Raw genomic sequence first — 27,306 nt, 5'->3', positions numbered from 1 at the left:
GACCATGAATTTGCATCTTTAAAAAGTTGCTTTAAGTATTTACAGTTAATTTTGATTATTGGCCTCAGGTCTTACAGAAACAGCTAATTGTACTAATAGATGGTAGGTATTCATTATGTGCTGCCTCATCAAGGGAGATGATTGTTTAAAGTTCCTGTTAATAGTTGAAATTCATTTTTTAAACTAATGATTTATTTATTTTCTTGTTTTATTTTGTCAGCTAGGATTTACAGCATTATATAGAATAAAAGTTTGAAAAATGTCTAAAAAGAAGTGATTTTTTACTTCTCCACAATTAATATGTTTGCTTGAAAGAAAATCCATGGGAATCTGTAGATAAGGACATTTGGAAAATCCAAAAATATCCGTAGGTAAGAGAACCTTTAGAATTTATCTTTTTCTTATTATTTTTTCTACTGAAGTATAATTAACATACAGTGTTATATTAATTTCGGGTGTATAATATAATTTAACAACGCTATACCTTATTCAGTGCTCATGAGAAGTGTACTCTTAATCCTCTTTATTTCACCCATCCTCCCACGACCTCCTTTCTAGCAACTACCAGTATGTTCTCTGTATTTAAAAGTCTGTTTTTTCATTTGTTTCTTTTTTACTCTTGTATGTTTGTGTTGTTTCTTCAATTCCACATAGACTGAAATCACATGGTGTTTGTCTTTCTCTGATTCATTTCGCTTAGCATTATACCCTCTAGGTCCATCCATGTCATTACCAATGGGTACATTTCATTCTTTTTTATGGCTGAGTAATGTTCCTGTGTGTGTGTGTGTGTGTGTGTGTGTATCTCACATATTCTTTATCCATTCGTTTATGGATGGACACTTGTGTTACTTCCATATCTTAGCTATTGTAAATAATGCTGCAATAAACATAGGAGTGCATATATCTTTTCCAATTAGTATTTTCATTTTCTTTGAGTAAATGTCCACTAGTGGAATTACTGGATCATATGGTATTTCTGTTTTTAATTTTTTGAGGAACCTCCATACTGTTTTCACAGTAGCTATACCAATTTGCATTCCTATTGACAGTGTACAAGGGCACCTTTTTTTCCCACATCCTTGCCAACACTTGTTATTTCTCATCTTTTTGATTCTAGCCATTCTGACAGGTGTAAAATGATATTTTATTTTGGTTTTGATTTGTATTTCCCTGATGATAAGTGATATTGATCATCTTTTCCTGTGTCTATTGGCCCTCTGTATGTCATCTTTGGAAAAATGTCTATTCAGGCTCTCTGCCCATTTTTTAAATAGGATTATTTGTGGGGTTTTTTTGATGTTGAGTTGTATGAGTTCTTTTATATTTTAGATATTAACCCCTTATCAGATATGTCATTTACAAATATCTTTTCCTATTCAATAGGTTGCCTTGTCATTTTGTTGATGATTTCTTTCACTATGCAGAAACTTTTTATGTTGGTGTAGTCCCAATAGTTTATTTTTGCTTTTGTTTCCCTTGCCTGAGGAGACATATCTAGAAAAATGTTACTACAGCTGATACCAAAGAAATTACTGCCTGTTTTCTTCTAGAAGTTTTATGGTTTCATGTCTCCCATTTAGGTCTTTAGTTCATTTTGAGTTTATTTTTGTGTATGATGTAAGAAAGTGGTCCAGTTTCATTCTTTTACATATAGCTGTCTAGTTTTCCCACCACTATTTGTTGAAGAGATCATCTTTTCCTCATTGTATCTCCTTGTCTCCTTTGTCATAGATTAATTGACCAAATAAGCATGGGTTTATTTTTGTGCTCTCTATTCTGTTCCAGTGATCTATGTGTCTATTTTTGTTTTAGTACCAAACTATTTTGATTACTATAGCTTTGTAGTATATCTTGAAATCTGGTATTCTGATACCTCCAGCTTTGTTATTCTTTTTCAAGATTGTTTTTGGCTATTAAGGGTCTTTGTGGTTCCATACAAATTTTAGGATTATTTGTTCTAGTTCTGTGGAAAATGCTATTGGTATTTTGATGGAGATTGCATTAAATGTGCAGATTGCTATAGGTGGTATGCACATTTTAATAATATTGGTTCTTCCAATCCTTGAGCATGGACCATCTTTCCATTTATTTGTGACATCTTCAATTTCTTTCATCACTGTTTTACAGGTTTGGGGGTATAGGTCTTTTACTTCCTTGGTTAAATTTATTCCTAGGTTGTTTTGTTTTGTTTTTTTTTTTAGCAATTATAAATGGGTTTGTTTTCTTAATTTCTCTTTCTGCTACTTCATTATTAGTGTATAGAAATGCAACAGATTTCTACATATTAATTTTGTATCCTGTCACTTTACTGAATTCATTTACCAGTTTTAGTAGTTTTTTGGTGAAGTCTTTAGGGTTTTCTATATAGAATATCATGTCATCTGCAAATAGTGAAAGTTTTACTTCTTCCTTACCAATTTAGATGCCTTTTATTTCTGTTTCTTGTCTGATTGCTGTGACTAGGGCTTCCACTACTATGTTGAATAAAAGTGGTAAGAGTGGACATCCTTATTTTCTTCCTGATCTTAGGGAAAATTTTGTTTTTCACCATTGAGTATGTTAGCTTTCGGTTTTCATATATTATCTTTACTATGTTGAGATATGTTCCCTCTAAACCTACTTTAGAGTCATCATGAATGGATGTTTTACTTGGTCAAATGCTTTTTCTGCATTTATTAAAATGATCATATGGTTTTTATTCTTTCTCTTATTGATGTCACATATCACATTGATCAATTTGCAAGATTGAGCATCCTTGCATCCAAGGAATAAATCCCACTTGATGGTGGTGCATGATTTTTTCATTGTATCCTTGGATTTGTTTGGCTACTATTTTGTTGAGGATTTTTGCATCTGTGTTCATCAGAGATATTGGCCTGTAGTTCTCTTTTTTGGTAATGTCTTTGTCTGGTTTTGATATCAGGGTAATGCTGGCATTGTAGAATGAATCCGGAAGTTTTCCTTCCTCTTCTATTTTTTGGAATAGTTTGAGAAGAATAGGTAATAACTCTTTAAATCTTTGGTAGATTTCATCTATGAAACCATCTGGTCCTGGGCTCTAGTTTGTTGGGAGCTTTTTGACTACTGACTCAATTTCATTGCTGGTACTTTGTCTATTCAAATTTTCTATTTTTTCCTGATTCAGTTTTTGAAGGTTATATATTTCTAGGAATTTATCCATTTCTTCTAAGTTGTCCAACTTATTGCCGTGTAATTTTATAAGAGATTATAATTCTCTTATAATGCTTTATATTTCTGTGGTGTTGATTGTTATTTCTCCTCTCCTCCAATTTCTGATTTTATTTATTTGAGTCTTCTCTTTTTCTTGATGAGTTTGGCTAAAGTTTTATCAATTTTGTTGATCCTTTCAAAGAATCAGCTCCTGATTTTATTGAACTGTTCTATTGTTTTTTGTTTTGTTTTGTTTTGTTTTGCTGTCTATTTCACTTATTTCTTCTCTAATCTTTATTTTTCTTTCCTTCTATTGACCTTGGGATTTTTTGTTCTTTTTCTAGCTTCTTTAGGTGTAAGGTTATATTTCTTGAGGTAGGCCTATATTGCTATGAACTTCTGTCTTAGAACCACTTCTGCTGCATCCCAAAGACTTTGGACTATTGTGTTTTCATTTTCATTTGTCTCCATGTGTTTTTTATTTCCTTTTTGAATTCTTGGTTGATCCATTCATTGTTTAGTAGCATGTTATTTACCCTGCATGCATTTTTGTACTTTCCAAATTTTTCTCGTGATTGATTCCTAGTTTCATACTGTTGTGGTCAGAAAAGATGCATGGTATGATTTCAATCTTTTTAAATTTATTGATACTTGTTTTGTAACCTAACACATGATCTGTTCTGGAGCATGTTCCATGTGCACCTGAAAAGAATGTGTAGTCTGATGTTTTTGTGATGAAATGTTCTGAATATACCTGTTAGGTCCGTCTGGTCTAATGTGTCATTCAAATCCACTGTTTCCTTGTTGATTTTCTGCCTGGATGATCTGTCCATTGCTGTAAGTGGGGTATTAAGGTTCACTTATTATTGTATTACCATCAGTTTCTTCCTTTATCTCTGTTAATAGGTGCTCTGTGTACTTAAGTGCTCCCGTGTTAGGTGCAAGATTTTTATAATTGTTATATCCTCTTGTTGGATTATTCCTTTTATCATTATGTAGTGTCCTTTTTTGTCTCTTGTCACAGTCTTTGTTTTAAAGTCTGTTTTGTCTGACATAAGTATTGCTATCCTAGCTTTCTTTTTGCTTCTATTTGCATGGTATATATTTTTCCACCCCTTCACTTTCAATCTGCATGTGTATTTAGGTCTGAAGTAAGTCTCTTGTAGGCAGCATGTAGGTGGATCTGGCTTTCTTATCCATTCAGTCATCCTGTGTCTTTTGATTGGAGCATTTAGTCCATTTACATTTGAAGTAGTTATTGATAGGTATATACTTATTGCCATTTTGTTATTTGTTTTACAGTTGTTTTTGTAGTTCTTTTTCCCTTTCTTCCTCTCTTGCTCTCTTTCCTTGTGGTTTAATGGCTTTTTAGATAGCATTCAGCTAATTTTATGAATAGAAAATTAACAAAAATTCAACATTAAAAAACCTTGGTAGTGGGGTGCCTAGGTGGCTTAGTTGGGTAAGCATCCACCTTTGGCTCAGGTCATGATCTCAGGGTCCAGGGATTGAACCCTGCATTGGGCTCCCTGCTCAGCAGAGAGTGTTTCTCCCTCTCCTTTTGCCCCTCTCCCTGCTCGTACTCTCTGTCTCTCTGTCAAATAAATAAATAAAACCTTAAAAAAAACATAACTCAGTAGAGTTTGTATGTAATAGCACAACCTTGTATAAATGTAATATAGAAAATGGTATAACTCAAAAAAGCAACAAGCTAAGAAAAGGAGAGTGCAGAATAGGGTACAGAGAGAGAAAGAGAAAGTATAAGATGCCTAGGAAAAAAAAGTCACAAAAATTTTTCCTTTCTTCATACAGGAAATTATGAAACTTTTTTTAAAGTCATAAAAGACATGATATAAGCATTTGGAGAGACATACCATATTCATGGATGGAAAGACTCCTAAAAATATTAAATGTCTCCAATTTATCTAAAAATTCAATGCTGTTCCAATCAAAATTCCTAGGGGGCTTTTAAAATAATTTTATAAAAGTGTACAGCAATTCTACTTCAAAGTACAGTCACGTATTTTAGAGAAATACTTCTTTGTATGTACATGGGTATTCATTGCTTAGAATAGTAAAAAATGAAAAACAACCTATTGTTCACTGGTCATTGAATAGATAAATTAACTGTAGGTTATTATTATTGGTCAGTTAAAATGAAGCACTTGCATCAATCTGCATGTGTCAATATGAATAGATTTGAAAAACAAAATATTCAATGCAAAAAGCAAATTACTAAAAGATATGTATATATGATATAAAATATGTGGGACTTAAAAACCAAAATAACACTATATATTAACTCATGCATACATTTGTAGTAAAATTATGCAGTCTTGCATATAATTGATTCCTCAAAACTTCAGCACACCTCTGGGGAAAGAGGAATGGAAGGCATGTGAGTGGAATTAGAACTTTAGCTGTATCTGGAATACTTTATTAAAAGAATAAAGAATAAATAAATATGAAGCAAAGATGGACTAATATTAACATCTGTTAGATATGGGTAGCAAATAATTAGTTTCTGTTATACTTGAAATACTTCAAAAAACACAATCAATAAACAAAAATTGATTTGTAGAATTTTCAGTGCTGATCAACTTTTAAATGAACTGACATAATGCCCTATATTTAATTTAGATCCTCTCATCAATATTTGCCATACCTAAAAGCTGGACAGATGGCAAATATAATATTCCTTCTATTTGACAGATGGATGAACTGGGAGGTTTAATTACTTTCTCCTAGTTACATAATAAGTAGCTCTGGAAACGAAATATTTTGGTCAATAACTTTGGGGTTTAGCCATCACAGAGAATGTGAGAACACAATGCTTAGCCTTTAGAGTTTCTACTATGAGACAAAATAACGTATTCACATATATGTTCTATTACATATCTAAAACAGAAGCCCTATACCTTCAGGTATAATCAGACACTTTAGAACAAGAAAATATATTCTTAAAATTCTAGTTTTTCTCATGACTGCTGTTGTAAATAAGCCTTTCCATTCTGACATATTTCAAATAAATGATTATTTATCATTTTTTTAAAGATTTTAATTTATTTATTTTGAAAGAGAGAGAACATGTGAGCAGGGCAAGGGACAGAGGCAGAGGGAGAGAGAAAATCTCAAGCAGACTCCACACTGACCATGGAGCCCAATGCAGGGCTCAATGTCACGGCCCTGAGATCATGACCTGAGCTGAAACCAAGAGTCGGACACTGAATGTACTGAACACTCAGATGCCCCTATTTATTATTTTCTAAAGTGAGAGCTTTTGACGTCAAAGAAAAGCCAAGAGTAAATCAGGTCTCTTAGCAGAACATTTGGTTTTCCTACTCCAGAAATGGGTATTTAGGACAAAGAGCGTCTGGATTGTATTAAGGAGACATAAATTTTCTTCTCAAGTCTTCCATTGGCTGACTGTGGCCTATATCAATTTTTCAAATCTTCCAGGATCTGTAATAGATTATGGAAGAAAGATATATCCGGTTGAGAGAACAGCATTAATCTTAAAATATATTGCTTGTTTGGAACATGGCAAAGAGCCTGCTGGTGCTGGAAGGACATGTTTATGGAATGCAATAGTAGGAAATGGGACTGGGGAGGCTTTGGATTTTACTCAGCAACAATTGAAGATTTTTGAGGAATGGTGCAATGTTATCTTCATTATGCTTTGCTTGGGAATATTGTCATTCAGTAATGGCAAACAGCATATGAAGAAACCATACAATTTCAGGTCAACCAAGTATTATTTGGCTTACAAAATGAGAAAAATCAGGAGGTGGAGAGACCAAAATGGTGCAGGATCTCCAGACAGTCATCAAAAACTCAGATTCCTTCTAGCTTCCTGTTTCACCAGCATTAGCTTGAGACTTTTGTCCTCATTCTCTCAGAATGGCTGTTCCCCCTCTAGGCAGAAAGAAAAAGGAAACTAAAAAGATAAAATGTTTATTCTAACTAAACAGTAATATAATGGCTTTGATGGAAGTTCCATCTAATAGACTTAGGCTTATATTTCATTGGCCAGAAGTGGATCACAAGAAGTCTGGGGCTGTATATGTTTTGTGTTTGTGTGTGTATTTTCTAAGTATAATTTATTTACAATAAACTACATGTATATAAATTGTACAATTCATTATGAAATCATTACCATAATTAAGATACCAAGTATATCTAGGAGGTGAATATTTTAAAATGGAAAATTTGTCACCTGAATAACTCAAGATTCTTTTATCAAGAGAAAAATGGAAAAATAGGTATCAAGAAGCAACCAGAAGTATCTGCCAGAATTTCTAGATTCAAAAGTTCTCCCAAGGGTAACCCTCAAGTAGTCCTCCTAGTTCAGCTTGGTGGACCCCAGGAGAGCTTATAGGGAGAACCCAAGGCAGGAGCTTGCCTTGGGATATTTTCTGACCTAAGTCTGCCTTGGCTGGTAGTATGACTTAGAGGTGAATGTGATTTTTAGAGTCAGACCAAGGTTAAAATCCCAGCTCCCTTTACTAACTCATCGTGTGGCTTTGAGTGATTTAGTTCAGTGAATATTTATTGAGCACCAACTATGTACCAGGTATTCTGTCATTCCTTGGGCATATGGCAGTAAAGGGCACCGTCCATGCCTTCACAAAGCTTACTTTCTGGTGGCAACTGAGCCTTTTCTATAAACAGGAGTTGTGGTAAGGATAAATTTAGTTCCTATGACATGTAAATGCTAGTTAAATGGTAATTGTTCAGAAGCTGTCCTAGATTTGCATTCATTGTGCTGAAACTTGTACTTACATTTGGGAGCTTAGATCTCTCCACTAGAAGTTCTGCTTGATTTTGGATTAATCCCAGGAGTTCTGGGCTTTTTTTGGAGCTAATTAAGGCCAACTAAACTGTGACCCTAAACCTCATTGGGTTAAGAGCACATGACCTAGTTTCTTCCGTCTGGGGAAAGATAGTTCTCAAATATCTTCTTGGAATGTCAGAAATCCCCTGCCTCTGAAAATCCTTCTATTTTGAAGCTATTCAAGTACTAGAGCTTATTTTTCCCACCCCTCCCTGCTCACCCCTCTGTGGGTAACTCTGGTTTCCTTTTCCAGCTGGGAATAATCCTAGCACTCCAAAGACATTAGAGCACCTGGGGAAGCTAGGATTTATCCTAGATTATGGGGACCTTGATTCTAGACACAAGATCCCTGATTTCTCCCAATGGAATGAAGAAATGCTAGAAAGATCAACAGTTCTCCTTCTTGCAATTTGTTTTGCCTTTTGGTATCATCAAAAATAATGGAATATTATAATAATTACTTCTTATTGAGTAACTACTATGAGCTGGGCACTTTATATATATTATCTCATTTAATAACCTTGTAATTATTCTTATTTTACAGAAAGGGAACTAAGTCTGCAGAGATGACAAGCACTATGCCCAAGGTCATTTAACCCATGGTGGATGGAATTGGGATTCACACCCAGCTCTGTCTGACTTTAGGCCTCATTTTTTTTAGCTGCTATGCTACACTGTGGAATTACCTATTCTTGGGAAATACTTATCACAGCCATGGACACAGTTTGGTAGAAATCCCAAATACCTTAATGGTCAATTCTATTTCCCTTTTAAAACTCACAATTCAGCCATGTGTCTAAGGAAATGTGGCTGTCTTTGCCAAGCTCCTGGATTCTTCACCTTGAGCCTGGCAGTTTACTCCCTGGCCTGGCCCTGTGTGCAGTTGCCAGTTCTGAGAGCTTGCTGTGCACTCTGCCCTGTCAGAAACTATAGTTGGCCTCCCTACATACGCTTGCCTCTAAAGAAGAGTCCTTCCGTTTTTTCATCCCAGAGTTAGTTGTATCTGAAATGTGCTTGGGTGGGCACTTCCAGTGTGCCCTCTGAATTTTTAAGTGAGTTGAGGGGTAAGAAATGGAAGAAAGTCAAAACAAAACATTTCATGAATGTCCAAAAAGCGTGTGAAAGACATTTCTACTGAACTTTCTGATATTCCACCTCTGGCCCCGTGATGGTTTCTCCCGAATACTGCATGTTTTAGACATAATTAAACTTAATTTTTTTGTTAATCTAAAATTCAGATTTATCTGATGGCCTGTATCTTATCTGGCTACCCTAAGTTGGACAATGTATTTATTACGATCATGACTGACTGGACCTGGGTTCTTATTCTTTTACTATTTTAAATTCCTCTCCTTGTGTGATGATGCAAATAAGTCCAAATACTGTATTTAAAGAACCAACTCAAATGTTGTCTTTCCTGTTCCCTATTCTTCCTATCAGAAGTAGTATCTTCTTCCTCTGAATTTTATGGTCTATCTCTTTTTCTGTTTGTGTGTTTGAATTCTAGTTGTGTAAGCATTTCTCAAAGAGGGACTGAGACCCAGTGCTTCTGGTAAGTGAAGTTATCACCCTAGAAATTTGTCTGCCTTAGAAAAATTAAAATTTGTTGATGATCAACAAGAAACTAAAACTGCTTGAGGTCTGTCCACAGTGGGAGTTCATTTATCTGCATCATGTGCTGAGGTGGCCCTTAAGAGGTTCATTTTGCAGGGAGAGAGAAGTACAGCTCTGAGAGGAGAGTTTCTGGAATGGTGAATCACCTCAGAACCTTCCTGTTGGGGTTAGTATTCTCGGTTTGTCTCTGCTAGAATTTTACATATAGGAACCTTTTTTCAAATGTGAGTTTGAGCTTTTTGTGGGGGAGGGATATGTTCTAATTTTGTGCAATATAAGATTTATTAGCTTTTTAAAATGGTGTCTGAAGTTTTACATTCTTTTCTAGCCTGTGAAAGCAATTACTAATAGTTTAAAAATCGCCAATTCCTTGGTAATTTTCTATAATTTGTGTATAAAAACTAAAGGGGCCTAGAGCCATATTCTAAAAATAAGGTTTGACGACATTTTAAATTCTTCTCATGATCATTGATGTACATGGGTTGTCTATATCTTCTTGATTCAATTTTAGAAATTTTAATTTTTCCGTAAACATTTTTATTCACACTTTAAGTTTATTTCTATAAAAGTATATATAATATTTCTTTTTTTTTTTTTTTTTTTGAGAGAGAGAAAGAGTGAGAGTGGTGGGGGAACAGTAGGAGAGGGAGAGGAAGACAATCTCTGGCAGACTCTGTGCTGAGCATGGAGCCCAACACAGGGCTCTGTCTCACGACCCTGAGATCATGACCTGAGCCAAAATCAAGAGTCGGGCGCTTAACCAACTGAGGCATGCAGGCACCCCTGTAATATTTCTAACAATTGAAAAAAATCCCCTCTATATTTGTTGATTTGTCTCCTTACACATTCTTTTTTTTAAAAAAAGAAAATCATAGCTTTTAATGTTTTTTTTTTTTTTTAATTAAAAAAGAACATATGTAGGGGCACCTGGGTGGCTCAGTCATTAAGTGTCTGCCTTTGGCTTGGGTCATGATCCCAGGGTCCTGGGATCGAGCCCCGCATCGGGCTCCCCGCTCAGCGGGAAGCCCGCTTCTCCCTCTCCCACTCCCCCTGCTTGTGTTTCCTCTCTCCCTATGTCTGTCTGTCAAATAAACAAATAAAATCTTAAAAAAAAAAAGAACATACGTAAATAGCTGAAAACAATTTGTGTTGGAATTCAAAACTTTAGTTTACTTCCTAATAGAGACAAGTAGCTTTATGTTAAATATAACAATATAATTTGCAAGGCAACACAAAAGTAACATTCATATTTATGTTACTTAATATAATGAGAACATGCAGATAAACTTACATTTTATCATTATATACCTTCAGAATACAACTTAAAGTCATCTTTTCTAATCTTGTCAGTAAAGTGCTAAAAATTATATTAATGTTTTTTTGAAAAAAATTTTATTTAAATTCAATTAATTAACGTATAATGTATTATTAGTTTCAGAGGTAAAGGTCAGTGATTCGTCAGTCTTATATAATATCCAGTGTTCACTATATCACGTGTCCTCCTTAATGTCCATCACCCAGGTACGCCATCCTTACACATTCTTAATTTTTCCTAAAGCTTGTTTTTATCCAAAGAACTTGCTCACAGACTTTTTTTTAATTCTGTTCCTTTTTCATTTTCCAATTTATTAAACTATATTTTTACCTTTAATTATTTCTTTTTTGTTCTTTAGTTTTACTTCACCTTCTAATTTGTTGAAATTATATGTTTATTTGTTTCGTTTTCACTATTTCTTGATAATGTAAAATTATGTGAATATTACCAAAAGCAGTTTAAGCCATCTGTCATAATTTTAAAAATTTAAATACAATGTTATTTTTTCAAATGATCTTCAGAAAAGTAAAAACAAGAGAATGAAAGCCATCTATAATCCAACTAGCAGGTTTAACAAATTTTATTTTATTTTTTAATTTCTCTTTTAAAGATTTTATTTATTTGTTTGTCAGAGAGAGAGAGAGAAAAAACACAAGCAGGGGGAGGGGCAGAGGGAGAGGGAGAAGCAGGATCCCCGCTGAGCAAGGAGCCAGGATCCTGGGATCTTGACCTGAGCCAAAGGCAGATGATTAACCAACTGAGCCACGCAGGCGTCCCAGGTTTAACAAATTTTAACCTTTTGAGGCATATCCTTTTAGATTGTTCTTTTTCCTCTGCTCTCTTTCTTTCTGAACATATGTATTTTTAAAAATGGTATCATGCTATATATGCAGTTTTATATTTCTTTGCTTTTCAGGTAATATTTTAACATCATAAAATTCAAATCTATATCATCATTTGTAATAGCTGCATAACTTCCCACAATTTGGCTATACCATAATTTGTTTAAGCTATCCACTATTGATAAATATTAAAGTTGTTTCCTATTTTCAACATTTATATTTTTATAATAAAGGCTGAGAAATTAATAAAGCTAGGAACCTATAAAAAGTTTGCATTGGGAATGACTGTACATACCTTTTCTTTTTTTTTTTCAGATTCATTATTTGTAATTCAAATCCTCTTATTACACTTGACATTTAATGTGAAGCAGGAAATCCACTGTCTTTCAATGAGTGTTTCAATGAGTTACAAATGAGTGTTTATAACATAGTAGATACTCATTAAAAAGTTAAAGAGTTAAAAACTCTCCCCTCTCCTACAAAAGGTAAGTCACCATTGATTTTAATAATTTTTTTAAATTTTATTTTATTATGTTATGTTAATCACCATACATTACATCATTAATTTTTGATGTAGTGATCCATGATTCATTGTTTGTGTATAACACCCAGTGCTCCATTCAGTACGTGCCCTCCTTAATACCCATCACTGGACTAACCCATCCCCCCACCCCCCTCCCCTCTAGAACCTTCAGTTTGTTTCTCAGAGTCCATAGTCTCTCATGGTGTACATACCTTTTCGAGCAGCTGCATTCTTTCTTTAGTGTAGGTTTCCAGATATAGAATTATTTGAGAGGAGTCACTGGATATGAGTTTACAATGTTTTAATAAATTTTGCCAAACTTCCTTCAGATTGGTTGTGTCATTTACTCTTCCACTAACAAAAATGAATGAGAATATTTGCTTTGGGACCAATAGCTATAATCATTGCCAATCCAATAGAATAATTTATTTTTTAAACAACCTATTATTGCTTTAATTTCTATTTTTTTAATTACTGGTGAGGTTGAATTTCTGATAAACTTATTGACCAATTAGCTATGTAAATATGATTTATATATGTGAACATATGTAATGTGTTTAAGCCATGTAAATAGACCTGGCACAGAACAGGTGCTGTATAAGTTGCTATCTTATTATTACTTTTAATTTTGTTTTATAAATTGCCTGTCATTATCTTTTGCTTATTTTCTATTGATATTTATTTTTAAGTTGTCTTTTAACAGGAATTTTGAGTTCCTTTGGACCCTGGAGTTAATGAAGAGAGTGGCATTTGAGTTTTTCCCCCCTGTATGGAAATCTATTTATTAAATAAATAATATTAATTAGAAATTTATTAAATTTCTATCTTAACTTTTCTAGCTTTGCTTTTCGCTGCCTGGATACATGTAGTATTCATTCATTCTATCCCTTGAAATGTTAAGATTTCAAGAGGTGTTAGCCTTCTTTCATTAATCTGCCATATTAGAGAATCTTTTTTGTTTTAACATGTTTCAGTTTCTTATATTATTGCTTCTGTCTCATTTTTTCCTGATATTGTCTGAAATACTAGTAAGATTGGATTTTGTTTTTTATCACTCATTTATAACATTATTTCTCTCATCTTTTAGATCTGCCCTTTTTTTCCCTGCATTCTGCAAGAACATTTTAATTTTATTCTTCACATCACTAATTTTATTTTCTGCAGTGTTGATTCAATCTTTATTGCTTTCTCTATATTAGAGTTATGATACTGCATCTTTTGGGCTCCTTCACTCCTCATTTTCTTTTTGCTGCCTTTTACCCAAGTAAACTTCTCTGTAATTTGTAATCTAACCTCATTTTGCCTTTTACAGTTCATGTTTTCTTAATTTTATTGGGGACACGAAGCACATGCTTTCTAGTATTTTCTTCTATTTCCTGTATAGTAGGTTACTTTTAAATTTTGCTTTTTTTCATCTTGAATGTTGTCTTCCATTTATTATGCCATAGAATACTTTTATAATCCCATTTCAGTAATTTTTCTCCCTGCTTCTCATTTTTGTGTGAGCAATGGACTATCATGTTTGGTGTTTGCTCACGAACTGGTAGGTTAGACCCCAGCTTTCTGCTCTTAAGCTTGACTACAGCTTGATATCAGTTATATTATTGGTTCGCAGATCCAACTCCCACAGCCCATGAGGAGGAAGAAATGAGGTGGACACTGGGTAGTCCAGCAGAGGGATGCTGACTGTGTCCTTTTCCCTCCATATTTAGTGAAGGTGCTGTACAGGTGTCAGATTTATGGGCCCAGCTTTCCTTTCCTTTCTGTTTCTTAGCCAACTTGCCTTCTATTTTATATAAGCTGCACCTGTTCCCTCCCAGCTGCAGTCTTACTGCTTTGATATGGCCTCTGTCAGAATTTAAGACATGAAGAAACATTCAAATGCCAATGTTCCACCTCAGCAAATTGAAGCCTAAGGGGTTTACTCCCTGCTGTCTTAGATGCTCCCAGCCATCAGATCTTGTCCCTCCAACTAAGTGACTATGCCCCAGAGAATTTGAGTTATTTCTTGGTGACTGGTCATATTTGCTTTTTATCTGAACTACTTTATCTATAGCTGAAACCCCTCTAAGTTTCTCCTTTGTGAGTGATTATCTTCCTGGTTTCTAATTTGAAGGGGACTTTCTCTTGTCTTTTATCACCCTTTGAACATTTGACTGGAAATCTGAGAATGGGGGTGTGAAGCACCCGTGTTCTGATTTACATATCCAGTTCTTTAACTATCGCCTGTTTACTAGAACATAACAGACGTTCAAGAAAATGGCTAATGACTGAACAAAGAATGAATACCATCTTGAGCTTAAGAGGTACTAACTGTCTTTATGTTACTTTTTTTTAAAAGGTTTTATTTATTTATATGAGAGAGAGACAATGAGCTGGGGGAGAGGCAGAGGGAGAGGGAGAAGCAGACTCCCTGCTGAGTAGGGAGCATGACATGGGGCTCTTTCCTAGGACCCTGGGAAAATGACCTGAGCCGAAGGCAGACACTTAACCGACTGAGCCACCCAGGCGCCCCTTTATGTGACTTTTGTATTATTTTTCTATATGTTGAAAACTATGTTTCTTCACATTTCTAGATATTTCATATGGCAATAATGACAATCAGGTTCTGATTGGAAAATTCAGACTGCTCTTGAAGTAAGTTCAAATATTTATTCCTTCATTTGTAAAATAAATTTTGCCTGCATTCTTTCAATATGCTGTCTCTGTGTTAGGCACATCAGATAGAAGGACGAATAAAATATGGTTCCTACCCTCCTACAGGAACCTCACATTATAATATGATAATCTACTGGCAGCAACTGCTTTTTTTCTTTTCCAGGTCAAACATCAGAATTGTTTTTTGAAAATGGAAGTACTCAGGATAATGAAATGTCTTTTTCTCTCTGGCACTGGAAGTCTTGTTTATTTGAGTAAATCAATGAAGGAATTATTTTACCAGGGGCTTAACAAGAGATTGGGAGAATGTTTATCTCACTAATCCTGGGGTAATGGAGGAAGAATTTCCTCTCTTTTATGGTTCCTAGACTTAGTGGAGTCAGGAAAAGTTAAACTTGACTGAATGTACATTTTATTTTAAGTATTTTTTTTTTTGTTAAGTACATAAGATTTTTCATTTTATTAATAACTGGAATCAGTGTACAATCATATATTTATTTTAAGTATTGCTATATTCCTATCCACATATATAATAGAAGACAAACTATAACTTCAGTTTCTGGGGGAGAGGCATTTTATTTTTGAACTTTCTAAATGCTAGTTGGCACATATCACAAATAGAAAATATTTTGCCAACTAGAAATAGAGACATACAACCTTCAGAGCCAGGCATATGTCTTTACCAAATGTAGAAATCTGCGGATTTTGTCTGCTCAGCCTCAAAGATTAAACCTTTTTTTTAAAATTATTAAATTACTCTAACTTTTTCCTATTCCATCTTCTCTTGGTGGGGCTATCAAATGAGGTGCCCCCTTACCGAATGCATGGGAACATGATTCAATCCATGCTGCCCATATTGCCATAAGACATAGTCCCTTAGTTTCTCTACCTTGATCCCTAGAATGACATAGTTCTGTCCTCCAATGCCTGATTATAAAGCATATCCTTCACGTCTATGAACTGTCCTGTATCTTTCTAACAAATTTATTTTGACTCAACTTTCTATTCTTTGCGATCCAAAAATCCTGATGGATAGAGAGACAAGATTTCAGTAAAGTTCCAAACATTGGAATTAAGTAATATTGTAAAATTTTTAAAATTATTTGTATTTTACTTTGGAGTATATTTTTTTACTCCTTCTGAATATGGTGCTCTGTTGTTTTGAGAAATTATGTCAGGCAAAATAATAAAACCATAGAAGGATTATTTGATACAGAACAAGTTGGAACATGTAAAATGATGGAAATAAGTAACTCCGCTCATGGTAGTATTCTTAAAGAAAACTCATTATTATCACCATCAAAATCATATGTCAGACACCATGCTTAGAGAGTTACAGATGTTATTTCTAGTCTTTATAGCAAGTTTGCAAATAGTGTTAACCCCATTTTATAGATGGGAAAGCTGAATGTTTGAGGCTTGTTAGCAGCTAATGACAATTTTAGCTCAGTTCTGCTCACTACAAAGCCTGCACTCTCTGTACAATGACAGACTTTGGTTTCTTTAAGTGTGAAATTCTTTTTTTCTGTGCTTGGGAGATTAACTTGTAATTTTTACATGATGTTTATCCTTCTTTCATCAAATATTTATTGAGTGACTATGTGGGTAAGATCCCCATGTATGTATGTAAATATAGCCTTGGGGCATATGTTTTAAGAAGTAAGGATGACAAAATAGCATGTGGAAGGTCTTCTTTCTTTTGTAGATTATTTCAAATATATCTAAAATATGTCTACCAGTCAAGGGAAAGGATAATAAGTATTTCTCATTTTTGTTCAGAAAATCCACTCACAATTTATTTTAAATGACTCCAGAAAACTCTTATTTTTTCTTATTCCCCTAATCCCAATCTATCCTACTCATCTAACATACATTCATACTGTGGTATGTTTGGGAAACTTTCTAAGTTCCAGAGAATTTTAGTTCATTTAATTTAATTTTAGGGTATTACTATGCAGTAAGAATATAAAGAGTATCACTGAAATCTTCTAGAAAATGGATAAAGTCCCAAATATACCAATGCTGCTATTAATGTTTCAGGCATACCTGTATAATGCCAGAGATGAATAGCCAGAATCACTGCCTCAAAGGGGCTAGAATCTAATGATCGTGGTAGAAACTTTTGTAGCATCTATGACCAAATCTGACAACCACATTATCCTTATCTTTTCTAGCACTCATAATAAGAATTGTGCAGAAAACTGTACAGTTAAATATTTTCCCTCCCCTCATTCTCACACTACTATCCCTGTTGAGTAACAGAAGGGAAGAGGTTAAGCATGTTGCCTCATTGACAGTAGAACTTACTTAGTTTGTGCAGAAGACATTTTCTGTGTGCTCAGAGATATCAATGTTTGCTTTCCATGTAATGGAAAAAAACCATAAAGGTAATGAGTAGACACCCTGGAAGCTAAAATGCCAAGAAGCATAACCAGGCTTTGGTTCTACCCATGCTGAAGGGTTTGGTATATTCAAATTCATTACTAATGATTCAGTTTATTTTAAAGACTTGGTCTATGTGAGATTATATTTGAAAAATCGGTGCAGTTAGGGGGACTGTGTATTTCTGATGGAAAATTAAACTGATGAAAAGAACAAAGCCAGATAGAGAGTATGAATACCAAAATAAATGATTCAGGACAAAACAGGCAGAGCAGTACCTAAGTGTGAGCTGATGCTATTATTAAGCAGAGTAGCAGAAGGTTCGAAAGTGGTTAGAGTTGGAACATTCTGACCATCAATGTCAGCTTCCTGAAGAAACTTAACAACAACAACAAACTTTATTTTTCTCATAACTGGTTTAGATATAGTAAATTATCCACTCTCCTTTTTATTTCCTTTCAAACACTTTCTGGTGGTGCTGGTGGGTGGAGATCAGTTGCCTTAGAATAGGAAAACAGGTTATGTCTAGTTTTATGTTCCTTGTTCTGTCTTAATCTCTTTGAACTCCTCAGGGTGCTAGCTAGGAGTCTCACTAGGCTCCTATGGGAGAATGAGCTCTCTGTGTCCACTGTGGGAATCAGGCTGAATGTGAGCATATCCCAGAAGCAGCACCAACTGCTCTTTGGATTAGAGATCCTTCAGGGAGAAGGTGGCTGAACTAGAAGCCCAAGCACTCAAAGCACCTCCCCAAACCACAGCATCCCAGGTCAGTGGTTTTAAACCTGGCTGAGTTTTAAAAATTGCAGACTCCAAGGTCCTAGCTAAATTTCCCAAATGAGCACATCCAAGAGTGGATTCTGGAAATCTGCCTTCTTAACAAATAATCTGAAGATCAGCTAGGATTCCAAGCCTACAATTCCAAGTCCTTTGTGAAGAAGAAATGACCCTCCCTCCCCACTCCACCAGCATGATTGCTTTCATGCATGGTGAGAGAACGGATACCAGTGTGTTTTAAAAGAGTGAGACCCATATTTGGGGCAGGGATCTCAGTACATCTACCTTTTTAAAGACTCCATTCTCCCCTACCAAACTGCCAGCTTTACTGGGCAGTAATCTGAATTTGACATTTTCATCCACTTTCCTATTTTCTGGCTTGGCTTTGCCTTGGCCAAATATTAGGCAGCTGGAAAAGTGACCGGGTACCTTAAAGATATATATTGACATATAGTCATGTCAGTAATTAGTGGAGGTTCCAGAAAATGGAACTTTACTCATCAAAGTGCCAACACCCCTTTTTAAAGTGTTAAAACCCTTCTGCTTTCAGAAACAAAGTATTCCACCATTTCTATTTTTCTTGATGATTCAGAATTGTCATTAAAATAGGATTTCTTTTACTGTGCAGTGCACTATTTTAAGGAAGCTGTTGAAGTAGATAGATCAGTCTCTCCTGAAATTTTTATTTTGTGTTGTCATTAGTTTCAGTTGGCTTCTGTGGTACCCTGGACTCTGGCTTTCTGAGAATCAGGTGCCTCTGCGCTGCTCTCAGTATGTTTGCCTGGGCAGTATACGTCCCTTCGTTTTTGTTTCTAATCTTTGCAGGCTGCGGTACCAAATGGCCGAACCTCTTAGAACTCGGTCTTAATTAGAATGAGCTGGATTCTGGGCAGAGTTTTGGCGGTGTCTCCTGGGAGTAACTGTCTAAGCTTTGGGAGATGAATGTCATGACATATGTTCTGGCTGCCCAGAAGGTTTTGTTTACACGTTTACTTGGTTTACTGGTGTATGGCTGTGTTTCAGAGGACTCTGAGTTGTTGGAGTGGTTGGTTCTGACTAACTGAAGAGTTATTGTCTATAGCGGAAAACTTGGAGTGAGCGTTTGTTCACATATGCCAGCATATTCATTTTTAACCTGATCGTGGTTGAGAGAAAAGTTGAAAATGCCTGGTTGGAATGTGGAGCACAGTAAGAATATTGATTTTTTTTCCTTCCCTCTTAGGATATCAGCGATGCTGGATCCTGGGCTGCCCCAGGAAGGGGATTTAACTTCTCTCCTTCCTGTTCTTTTATTTTGCCCCCAGAAAATCACTTGGCAGCTGTCATAGCGACACAAACCCTTGGCTTGTTGGTAGCTTAGGAAAATGCAACCCTTTTCTGTTTGCTGATAGTAAGAGCAAAGAAAAGCACCTGCTGGTTTATCTTATGGGAGCAAAGAAGGGCTAATGCCCAATCTCCAAAGAAAGCCGCCAATTCCCTGGCTATTCTCCTGGGCAGGTAGTTTGGTGCCACAGAGCAACTGTGTGTAGAGACACACTGCTTGGGTCCAAGAGGAACAGTGTTCTTGGCTTACAGACTCAGCCCAGAGTAGCCCCTTGATGGCGACAGGCAGGGCCGCTCATTCTGGGGGACAAATTCACCAAAGCAAGTGATCTATCTTTATATCTTTGAGGTCAGTGAGAAGGGCTTCCTCCTGGTTTTCTGCCCTTTGCCGTTAACAACATAAACTTACCTGCCAAAAATGATAGACATGACCATGTGTTCTTAGGTTCTCCTTTATTTTATTTATCTCTTGACAAATCTTACCTCTCTCTCAATATCTCTCTCAATATCTACTTCTCTTCCCCCCCGCCCTTTGCTCCTTATCCTTTTGGACTTAGTCTAAGTGAAATATATTTCTTTTAACTACTTGATCACATTGGCTGAGTGTACAGAGAGGGAAAACTGCTTTAACAGCTCACTGAGCTTTCAGTGTCTGTAGTCAGCACGGTTCAGGCTGAGCTAAATGGAATGGTATCCATGGTGAGAGGTGCAGAATGCACCAGGCCTTTGTGCCAAAGGGGAGATGAAACATGTGTCATATATGTGGCCATGCTGGCAGTCAGCGATTTCAAAGTTCCAGTCCGGAGTTTATCATTACTGATCAAGACAAGAATCATAATAAGATAGAATAAGAATTTTTCAGAGAAAGTGGCAAAATGGGATAAAGCTCCAAAAAGACTTAAAAATAAAACTAGATAGAAATGGGTTAGAATAAAAAGATGCTTAATAATTAATGTTTGTTTAGTTGTAATGTCAGTGACTTTTTTGTTTTAAATCATTAAGCAGTTATTCTACCTTTAAAGGACAAATTGTAAATCCTAACAATTATTTACAGTGAAATAATTATAATGTGCCAACTGGTACATGTTTATATTCTTGTATTAGCAGTATAAAAGTTGGAAACCTTTGCAAAGGCGATGTTTGCTTTTCATGTATGGAATGGATATGTGGCTTTTTGATTTTGTTATTTGGTTTATTGTGAAAAACTCTTGCCTGCTTATACTTTGAGATTTTCTAATGTGTGGACCTCCATTCACTTATTGGTGGAAGAAGATTCACATTCCTGTTGGGTCTTCTCTGCCTTGTAAAGGCAATTTCAGCTGTTTGTAGAGAAAGGCTGGCCTCATAACTCCTCACCATTTTATCCAGGGACTAAATATTGACTTTTGTCACATAGCTGCCATATGCCATTTTAATGTGTATTAGTCCAGATTTGTTTTTCACAGGGTGATATTTACAGATAAGGATAAAATGACATTGAATGTAAAAGAAAAAAAGTATTGCTAGAGAAATATTCAAAATACATAGGGCATTTGCCCTTATAATTCACAGTTTGATTTTATAGTACCTGTAATTCATTTTGTTTTATTATGATCCTTAGGTGGATTTGCCTTTTGAAGCCAGATATAGACGAGGCAGAGAGAGTATCGTATGTCATCAAGGGATTCTGAAGTCTAATTGCTGAGTTACATTCTGGCATCACCCTTAGCTATATGATCTTGAAGAATTTTTTAAATTTTCTGTGCCTTATTTTTCTCCTTTTTAGAGGGGAAATAATAATAGTACATTTCTCATAGGGTTATTATGAAATTATAGGTAATCAATTTGAAGCATATAGCTCAGTGCCCAACATGTGGTAAGAATGCAACAACTGTCTATAACTATTGCTTAGACTGTCCTAACTGCAAATGAATCTCTGTACAAATTCTGACAAACGATACACCTCCCAAATTAACTGATAAGTCAGTAATCTTTGGAAGACGCCTAAATGAAGCATAAAAGTTAGGCTGATTAAATACAATAAACAAAGCAAAGCAATAAAATCCATTTCATAGGCATTCAATAATTATTTGTTGTATTAAAGAAAACTGGGTATTAGGCATTAGGAACCCATAGATTCGTAGATTTTCTGGGTTGGGTGTGGAAACTTAAGTAAATAACACCCTTTCTACTTGCCTCATTCAGTGTTTTCATCTCCTCTACCATATTCCCTTGGAGTAGACATTCATCCAAATACTTGAGCTTCTTCAGTGATGGCAACCTATCCATGAGGAACCAGTTTTGATTATTGGAAAGATCATTTAGGCTGGGCTGACAGTCTGCGTCTTTTGCTTCCATCGTCCTTCCTAGTTTGGCTTTATGACTCTTCATGTGTCAGTGCCTCCCATATTTGAATATATTTTCTACATTCTCCATTCCCTTCATTTTGCAGACATAAATCCCTGGACCTTCAACCTTTCTCAAATGACATGATTTTTGAGTTATCTATTGTTATTAATTATGAACTTTGGAACTGAGCTCATTTCATTAAAAAACTGTATTTAGCCACAAGTAACAGGGACTACCAGACTAGAGGCTTAAAACAGAAAGGGCTATATTTTCTTCTCACATAAATGAAATCCTGCACTAGACAGCTCAGAGCCAACATGGTGACAGCAAATTCTTCAGGGTCCCAGGACCTTCTGGATTTCTTCTCTGCCATCCCCAAGGTGTGATTCTCATCCTTAGGTTTTGGAGGTGACCATTTAGCTACAGCTGTTGTGTTCCTATTCCAGAGGCAGGAAAAATTAGAATGGCCTAATGCAAACACGGTGCATACCTCCTGAATCTGCCTCTCTTGGATACATGAACAGCAACTTCTACTTCTTCTTGGCCTGAACTGTGTCGCATGCTCAACTCTAATGTAAGGGAGGCAAAGAAATGTAGTTTTCAAGCAAGCATTCTCATCAATTTCAATGCTACTGTGAATAAAAGGAGGATCCTTTCAGTAAGAAAAAAGGGTAGACTACATGTAAGGTAGACAACTGGCAGTCTGCAACAGGACGTCCTTGGAAAAATCTCCTTCTGAAGTGTGGTCTCCGCACTTCAACAACAGTCTAGATATGAGATGAGAGTAGAATGGGGTAGAATGGGACTACGTCGGTGAAATTCTGACTTCTAGAAAATGGTACCAATTAAAAATATCAGAGAAAAGGTAGAAAGCAGTCCTAACTTGGGCAGAATTGTGTTTATCCAACTCATTTGAGCTCAGAGCCAGTAATCTTAATGTTTACCAAGGCTTCCTACCCATTGAGAACTGAAAGCCTGCTCTTTCCTGGACTGTTTTCTGCTCTACACTATAACCAACATGCTCATGTAGTAGATCCAAAAACCAACCTCTAAGGCTTTGCTTTACTAAAATGCCTATGTGTAAGTGGCATAGTAGTAAAGTCATTTTAGGAAGGTATATGTCAGCGAATGAAGTTCTTTATGATACGTGTATTAGTGCCAAGATATTCTAAAAAATTCTTCTAAAGTACAGAGTCTTGCTGGGATATATAGCACCTAGAAAATTTATTTAAACAACCTTGCTGTTAACTTCTCTTTCTGTCCAAAGGATTCCAGATTTTACTGGACGGGGAAACAAAAGCATAGTTGTACTCATTGAGAAAAACTATAAGTAAAACCAAAGAAAACACATGCTTACTCTATAAGGAGTCCTGGAAAATGCAGCTGGTCCCTGAAAGCGAAAGGAGTTGAGAAAAGAAGATTAATTGGTATATCACAGACTTCAGCCAATACGTCCTTTCAGGCTGCAGAGAAGCCCATACTTAGCTAGTTCAACTATGGTTCATAGCCAGATGACGGTGGTAGTAACAAGGGCTTTCTTCTTGCCTATGTTTCATGAGTACAGGTAATGTGATTAGTAACTGACTTTATCCCCCAAAACTTGGAGAAAAGCCTCCATTGGTTGAATCTGGGCTCTTTAGACAGAAAATGGCCTCAGCACCAAGAATGCTGACAATTAACATCAAGGCTAACTTCTTCATTTTCAGGTTAGAGTTGAAATCCTACAGCCTGTTACCTACCTAGTTTCTAAGCACCCACCTTTCTGAAATAGGAATGGAATGTAAAAGGCGAAAGATTTAAAAGTACAATCCAGGAATAGGTAGATGAATGCAAGTTGTGTCTGGTCTTCCCATATTCTCACTTGACTCTAATAGAATTTTACCTGACAGTTACTGATGGCTTTTTTTAAGCAGTTTTTTACATTGGCCCCAAAGAAGAAGTGGCAAAAATATAATTAAAAATATGTTTACTAATTTCATAAAGGTAATGGTAACTTTCAGGATGTAGGAAAAAAGCCCAAGAATGCCTTTTGTTTTTGCCTTATAATCATTAGGCTGTGTTCTCTGTGAGTTCCAGTTACTATCATCCATTCATACATTTATTCATATACTTAATAAATATTACTCGTTTACTTAGTACCTACTATATGCTTGGAATTGTGCTAAGTTCTGAGAATATGAAAATCTGTAAGAAACTGTTTCTGTCCTTACATTTATTCATATACTTAATAAATATTACTCGTTTACTTAGTACCTACTATATGCTTGGAATTGTGCTAAGTTCTGAGAATATGAAAATCTGTAAGAAACTGTTTCTGTCCTTATAAAACTTATGATTAAGTGACTACTGAGAACTTAGCCTTTGTATCGTAGAGTTCTTCCTGTGAACAAGTATTATAACAAATTTTTCTTTTTTTAATTGAACTATAATTAATATACAATGTTATATTTGTTTTAAGTGTACAGCATATTAGTTCACCAGTTCTATGCATTACTTAGTGCTCACCACTACATATAGTTACTCTCTGTGGCCAAACAACATTATTACAATATTACTGACTGTATTCTCTATGCCATACTTTACATCTCTATTATTCATTTATTTCATAACTGGAAATTCGTACCTCTTAATCCTCTTTATCTATTTCATCTGTTTCCCTACCCATCTCCCTTCTGAAAACCATCAGTTTATTCTCTGTATTTAAGAGTCTGCTTTTTTGTTTTTTCCTTCTTGTTTGTTTACTTATTTTGTTTTTTAGATTCCATATGTATGTGAAATTTTATTATAGAAACTTAGGTGAAGTTTGATGTCTGTTTTTAGTATCTTTCAGTATTAATAATGTTCTGATCTAGATTACTGAAATATAGGCATTTCATCCAGGTTGATTCATGCATTGCAGATCTGAACTATTGATTAAATGGGTTAATAGAAATGGCAATTGAGTTTGTTTGTTGTTGAACCTATTTCTGTTAGTATCAGAAATGACTGGAGTCTGACAGTTAAGGTTTGACTCCTTTCATATGTAAGCTATTATGGACCTCATAAAGACATAGGAAATGTGTATTTCAAAGCAGCAAATCATATTTAAAGGATTACTTAAGAAAATGAAATCATGTCTCCTGTATTCTAAAGAAGTCAGATAACATTTTCCGGATATAGAGACTTTTGTTTTCCTTTAACCTTCTTTCCACACAACTTTTACTTCTCATTTCAAAGTAGATTTTGTGGTGATTGCTCTCTCTTTTAATATGGCCTACTGCAAGAAAGTCTTCTATCTAGTGCTAAAAACACAGAAAATATGGGCATGGTCAGTAAATGTTATTTCTCTTTATAGGAGGCAGAGTGTCTACACTAGTGACTCTCAAGCCTGGGGCCACCTGGAAAGCTGGTAAAATATACTGCAGCCTGGTCCCTACGTTACCCAGAACCATGGAATCTCTGGGGGTGGGGCCCAGACATTGGATTGTTTTAAATATTCCTAGGTGATTTTAATGTGCAAGAATAGCTAGAAACTCCCACTTCTGTTGGAAAGTAAAATAATCAAATTATGCTAATTGGCACTAAAGAGTGAATGGCTTATAGCGTCATTTGAATTTCCAAAATCAGTATCTAACAGAGAGTCTGGTCAGTGTGACAAAGTATAATGAAGACATTCAGGTAAGGGCAGAAAATATTTCAAGCAGGAGAGGCCTAAGTATTCCTTAAATTTCACCACTTAGATGACTATCCTACCTCGCTTAAACAACTGCTTTGCTTATGTGGCCCTGGCATTTAATTCAGCTTCCTAAAGTCAAATGTGTTAAACACTTACCGGATGCCTATAGTTGAGTAGATTTTTCCTGAAACTGAAATTGGTAGGAACGTAAATATGTTTGATTGCCCAGAGCCTTAATTGTCCATCTATCTTTGTCCCTTTATCATTAGAGCTATGCCTATTCAGGGAAAATAAAACGGACACCCTAAAACAATTAGTGGGACATTAGAACATTTGAAGCCTCATTGGCTTTTTCAGGTATTTTTGGCTAATATAGAAGGGGTTGAGTATCAAATTATCTAAATATTTCTTGGATTTTCTAGTTACTTAGAATGTATTCTCCTATTTGTTACATTTCTCCGTCCTAACTTCAACATTGATACATTTGTGATTGGAATGCCTGGACACTCTTTTACGGGTAGGTGGCAATGCCTATTCCATTTCTCAGATTCTTCAGTGTAAGATGTGTGGGCAGTGGAGTCAAAGAGCAGAACTCACATTCTTCGTTAACTTCCTGACTAGCTGTGTGATCTTAAGCAAATCATTAACCTCTCCCAGCCTCAATTTTCTTATCTGTGAAACAGAAATGGTAATAGTTCCTATGTCTTAAGCTTGTTGTGGAGTTTGAAAAAGACAATGTAAGTAAAGCCCATGCCGCTGTGCACTAAATATCATTACCCTTATTGCTTCTACTGCTATTCAATTCTTTGGAGAAAAAACAAGGTTGAAGGAAAATGAATAATTGCTTTACAGATTAAGGATTTTTCAATGGAAAAAGTTGCATTTGTCCCTCTTGCAAGTATTTGAAATGTAATAATTTGACTATCTGAAATCTCAAATCAAGAGCTATGACAGCATATTTTATCTCAAAGAAATGCTATAAAATTTCATCTATTTTGTTATATGGATTATCAAAGTCATTTTACCTGCCTCCAACACTTTATAGGAGAAGCTAGGAAATATGCACCCACTAGAAAGAAGGAGAGAAATGCAGTTTCGGGCAAGTCCCAGCAATCCGTGGGGTTGGGGTGGGATGGGATGGGACTGAATCAGGAAAGTATTGCTATACCCTCGAATTCTTTTTTTTTTTTTTTTACATGGCCTCCAATCCTTATATGAATGTTAGTAGATAGATTTATCTGTGAACTAATTCAGGGTGAGAGATGAAAACTTGGGAACAGAGTGTACAGATAGTTATGATCTTCCAGTCACTTTACAGAAATGTCCATGTGCTGACCCTCCCTGTCTCCTTTCTCCAGAGCACAAAACTACTATAGGATCTTCCTCACCTTACAATGGGGTTACATCCCAATAAACCCATTGTAAGTTGAAAATGTCATAAATCAAAAATGCATTGAATGCACTTAAACTATTAAACATCTTAGCTAGCCTTGCCTGCCTTAAAGTGCTCAGAACACTCACATTAGCCTACGCTTAGATGAAATCATGTAACACAAAGCCTATTTTATAATAAAGTGTTGCGTATCTCCTGTAATTTTTTGACGACTGTACTGAAAGTGCAAAGCAGAAAGGCTGTATGGGTACAGAGTGATTGTAAGGGTTTGGGTTGTTTATCCTCAGGATCGCTAGGCTGCCAGAGCTGCAGCTTGCTGCCCCCACCCAGCATCATGAGAGTATCGGACAGCATATCGTAGCCTGGGAAAAGATAAAAATTCAAAGTGCGGTTTCTAGTGAAGGTGTATTGCTTTCCCACCATCATGAAATCAAATAGTTGTAAGTCCAACCATTGTAAGTTGGGGACCGTCTGTACATATTTTCTCCTCT

General features: G+C 35.6%; 1 long non-coding RNA gene across 1 annotated transcript; it reads left to right on the top strand.

The window, feature by feature from the left end:
* Positions 1-22: 22 nt before the first annotated feature.
* On the top strand, positions 23-9,770 carry LOC118530791 (uncharacterized). Its single transcript, XR_004914804.2, has 3 exons — positions 23-371; positions 9,516-9,560; positions 9,660-9,770. It is a non-coding gene; the product is annotated as an uncharacterized LOC118530791 (long non-coding RNA).
* The last annotated feature ends 17,536 nt before the right edge of the window (positions 9,771-27,306 follow it).

This window comes from Halichoerus grypus, chromosome 2, assembly GCF_964656455.1.
Source record: "Halichoerus grypus chromosome 2, mHalGry1.hap1.1, whole genome shotgun sequence".
NCBI lineage: Eukaryota > Metazoa > Chordata > Mammalia > Carnivora > Phocidae > Halichoerus > Halichoerus grypus.
The sequence above is the reverse complement of the archived record's forward strand: the minus strand, read 5'-3'. Positions and strand labels throughout refer to the sequence as shown.